The 5,000-nt window shown below is 44.7% G+C and overlaps 1 long non-coding RNA gene across 2 annotated transcripts in view; it reads right to left on the bottom strand.

The window, feature by feature from the left end:
- The window catches only part of LOC147237006 (uncharacterized), a 114,323-nt gene that overhangs the window by 42,184 nt on the left and 67,139 nt on the right, over positions 1-5,000 (bottom strand). The window lies entirely within an intron of this gene.

The following is a 5,000-nucleotide window of genomic DNA, read 5'->3' as shown; positions in this document are numbered from 1 at the left end:
AAGAGGCACCAAGGCAACAGGAGGCCCAGGAAGATTTGAGCTTGGCGTGAACACAGAGATAGCAGAGGTCCACACTGAGAGTATGTTGGCGCGTCTTCTGACGGCGTGCACGAGGCTGGCGGCCAATGAGGGGAGGCGGAGGAGGAGGAGGCGGAGGAAGAGGAGGAAGAGGAGGAGGAAGAGAAGAATATTTTGATGTTTATGTCTTTGGACCAACAAGAACGGGGCCTCATGCTTTGGATGGCGAGCGAGGGAATGGTCCCATGCTAGTAGCATACCAGGACACACACACACACACACACACACACACACACACGGACACGGACACATTTGGACTGCGAGAAACATGCAATTCATCGTCATTGATCGTCTTTGCGGACGAGGGTGACGATGGGTTTGGTGAGCAGCGACCCGCGACCTTTGACCCTCAGCGTCTGTTTACATTCACGGCCGGGTGTCGTATTTGCTGCCGCGGGGGGGGCGAGAGGGGGGTCAATATTTGAGGTCTCCTGGTTTGCTCCACGTCTGGAAGAAGATCCAGGAGAGGTAGAAGAAGCCTGACCGAGTCGGGAACTCAGTGCGCTCCAATATTTAAATTGCTATTTTTAAATTTCCTTGTTGGCGTGGATGGAAACGCTACGACTTTGCTACAAAGCTACAATGCGATGCTAACTGTCTCTGGGCTAGCGAGCGCCAGGCAACGGGTCTCACTGTCTTCATGGACGGCGGCGGCCACGCGGGCGCTAAACGCTCATCCCGCTCGCCGCTAACTCAGATCTGCGGCTCGTCCAAAGCTAAAAATTGGAAAACTCCCGCGATGAAGCGCTCGGAAGTCAAATAGAAAGTCGTGCATTCTTATCGAGACGTTTTAGCCGACAACCCGGAAGCTTCCCTAGGTCTTTATCGCTCTCAGACGAACCCCGAAACGTGAACAGATTCCGGTCCGACGTGCGCTACATAAACCGTAGCTTCGCCGCGCTGACGTTAGCATCAGCTAACCCTGTTAGCTGTGCCTCCCTGACCCCTGGGAAAAACAACCGCCTCCCCCTCCGCGCGCACGCAAAGCCGATACGCGCCCGTCGAATTCCAGCACGCCCCGGCGGCCGTGCACGCTCGCCGGCCGCCGGAATCACAGAGTCAACAAGCCGTAAAAAGGCGAGGAGCCGTAAACGGCGGGCGTTTATCCTCAGGATGAGAAACCTCGCACCTCGCTGATAATGTGTACCTGCATGTGTGTGTGCACGCATATGTGTGTGTGTGTGTGTGTGTGTGTGTGTCCCGGGACCGACTCACGCACTGCGGTCACATTGAGTCGTGTCTTAACACTCCCAGAACACACACACACACACACACACACACCTCTGTCTTCATCTTATTTAAACAGCACGTGTTGAATTTCACAACAAGCTCATAAAGGACGCAGACATGCGTCGGGGGGGCCGCGGGAAAAAAAAAAAAAAGATGGGGATTGTTTGCCTAACTCTGTGTGTGTGTGTGTGTGTGTGTGTGTGTGTGTGTGTGGCAACGTCTCTGGGCGAACACGTGTGTTTTTCCTCCCGTGGAAGCACCGGGAGATGAACGGATGAACGGAGGTGTTTCCATTGGAGCTGAATGAGAGGGTGAATGTTGCATAACTTTATTTTATATATCAATTATTTCAGCCAGGAATGAATGAATCAAGGAATGAACAAATGAATGAGTGAATGAATTGATGATCCATGAATGAATCAATGTGGATTGTGGATCTCTACATGATGTGTGAATGAGTGAATGTCTATAGATTTATATTTAATGTTAAAATAAGACAGAATCCACTGTCTACAACATGAATGAATGAATGAGTGAGTGAATGATTGTGGATCTCTACATATTGTATAATTAAATGAATGTCTACATATTCCATATATATAAATGTTAAAGTAAGACAGAATCCACTGTCTAAGACATGAATGAATGAATGAATGAATGAATGATTGTGGATCTCTACATGATGTGTGAATGACAGGGTGAACAGTTGCACGTCTATGAGGTGTGAATGAGTGAATGTCTCTATATTTTATATATAAATGTTAAATAAAGAGAGAATACACTGTCTAAAACATGAATGAATTAATTAATTTTTGCTGATCGATGAATGAATTAATGTGGCTTGTGGATCCCTACATGATGTGTGAATGAGTGACTGTCTATATATTCTATATATAAACATAAAAATAAGACAGAATCCACTATCTAAGACATGAATGAATGAATGAATGAATGAATGAATGAATAAGTGAATGATTGTGGATCTCTATATGATGTGTGAATGACAGGGTGAACGGTTGCACGCCTTTATGAGGTGTAAATGAGTGATTGTCATTTTATTGTATATATAAATGTTAAATTAAGACAGAATCCACTGTCTAAGACATGAATGAATGGATAAATGTATGAATGAATGAGTGAATGAGTGAATGATTGTGGATCTCTACATGATGTGTGAAAGAAAGGGTGAACGGTTGCACGTCTCTATGAGGTGTGAATGTCTATATTTTATTTAGAAATGTTATAAAAGGACAAAATCAACAAGATCAGACATGAATGAATGAATGAATGAATGAATGAATGAATGAATGAATGAATGGGTTCTTGGTCCAAAATAAAGATGTTATAAAATGAATTCATCCAAAGCCTTGTTTTTATTCGGCCTCCCCTGAGTTCAAACACACACACACACACACACAACTGGGCGTTCAACAGATGGCAGCGTTTACACTGATGTGTGTGTGTGTGTGCGCGCGCGCGTGTGTGTGCATGCTCCGCTACGTTGAATATATTCATACACGTGCACTGCTGGTGTGTTTGTTTCATTAAACTCATGAATGCATTTCCCTGATTGTTACCCTGTGTGTGTGTGTGTGTGTGTGTGTGTGTGTGTGTGTGTGTGCGCGACCCCCGGCCCGCCGCTCCAAGCTGTTAGCCTCCTACAGTTAACATCTGCTGCGTTTAGCGGCGGCGTGTCGCTGTGTGATACACACACCGTCTAACACAATCCAATGATCACACACCGCCACGCTTTATCATGTGACACACACACACACACACACACACACACACATGCGGGGGCTCATTAGCCTGTCAACCGCTGTGCCAAGTAGCGGAATTTATATCACCGCATCCCCGTCCGGGTCGTGATGCGTTCAAGTGCCACGAAACAAACTGGGGAGGCGTCGTATTCTGCAGCCTCGGAGCGGCAAGAAGAATCCTGGGGATCCACGGCGCCCCCGACTGTGAGGCAGGAGAACTGCCTGCCTCACTCAGCGGCCTTCGGCGGACGTTTTCTGATCGCTCAGCGCTAGAAATTAGTAACGCACGTGCAGGTGTTTACATATCGGAAATTTAGTTCATCTAGCAAAAGGGTTTGAATGTTTCAATAGCGACGGAAATGCGGTGTTAGCGCGAGCGTGCTAGCGGTCGGCCGTCACTGAGGCTCGACAGGCGGCCGCCTCACCGCGCGTCTTGAACAGTAAATGTGAAAATCCAGCCGTTTTGAATCAAAAAGAATCTGGCGAAGTTCAATGAAAAATACATTTCAAGTGCAAATCACTGATAAATAATAATATTTCATTCTTTTATTCTGACATGTTTTGTCTTGCCTGGATTGGCAAGTGAGGCACAGCCCTCTCCTGCCTCCCCTGCCTCCAAGTGCAGCGGACCCTTAAGATACCGATCGCATTACGTATGAATTTTGATAAGATTTGAGGAAATTTTATCTATTGATCGCTTTTCATTGAAAGAAGGTCACGCTACAGTCAAGTGGGGAATAATAGAAATAGCAAATAATAGAAATAAGATAAAAAAACAGTAGGGATCAGAAAAAATAAGCAAAAATATAGTTAATGGTATGTAAAAATATCGTATATACATATGTATTTATAGCACACGTAATAACCATGATTTTTCTTCTCAATGATGATCCTCCCATTTCAGGGTTTTTCTATATTTAAATCCTTATTTTGTGAGTTCGGGGTTTTTTTTCTTTTAAAATTAAAAATAAATTGTTAATAAATAAGCCACACTTGTCTATAAGCCGCAGGTGACATGAATGACACAAGATGTTACGGGGAAGATATTTTTAGAGAACGTTTAAATAGATTAAATAAATTAAATTAAATAAATGACAGTAACATCTAAAGCCACTTCAACTTAAACTAACACGTTTCTGCACGTCTTTGTCGCCATGCAGTTTCCCTGCAAAATGCACAAAAGTTTTAATGTGAAAAATTATCATAAAAGCAAGTAGGTTTTCCCCAAACACGACAAAATGATCCGATAAAATCCATAAATTAATTGTAAGAAAACTTCTCAAAAAGGTTGCGTCTCATATGCCGGAATTTACGTTGATTTAAAAAAATGAATAAATAAAAAAATCAGCATACTGTAGCGTTTTAGTCAGGGAAAAAAAAAAAAAAAAAAAAAACTTTGCTGGCGGTAAAACGTCCATTTAAAAAAAAAAAAAAAAAAAAAAATCAGGAAAAAACACTTTGCTGGCGGTAAAACGTCCATTTAAAACCCCCCAGAATTCCTTGCACCCCTAAACCACACCCACAAAAACCGCATGAACCCCAAAATCACACAGAAACAAGCGTGACTCGCTACAATACGAAGACATTTCTGGAACAAATTCAATTTGGATCTCAGGAGGGATCAGCTCCCCCTCCTCACCAGAGACCGGAACACCAAAAGACCTCCGGGGCCCCCCTGGACCCCCTTGGACCCCCAAGACCCCGATGGCGGCCTCTGGAACCAAACCCCAAAGCGTCTCCGCTAATGTAAATAAAAAGCGGCGTGCCGGCGTGCCGCTAATGCGTGGACGGGGACAAAAGCCTGGGTATTGTGTCGGCCCCGTGACACATATCCACACACACACACACACACACACACACTCCGGTATTGACGGCTGGTCCAAATCAATATCAAATGATCCCGGAGTCCATCCGCCGTTCGGCCGCATCATC

The sequence above is a fragment of the Fistularia commersonii genome, chromosome 1 (assembly GCF_037954325.1).
Source record: "Fistularia commersonii isolate RoL2024-O1a breed Wild chromosome 1, RoL_Fcom_v1.0, whole genome shotgun sequence".
Taxonomy (NCBI): domain Eukaryota; kingdom Metazoa; phylum Chordata; class Actinopteri; order Syngnathiformes; family Fistulariidae; genus Fistularia; species Fistularia commersonii.
Note: the sequence above shows the minus strand (reverse complement) of the source record. Positions and strands in the feature narration are given on the sequence as shown.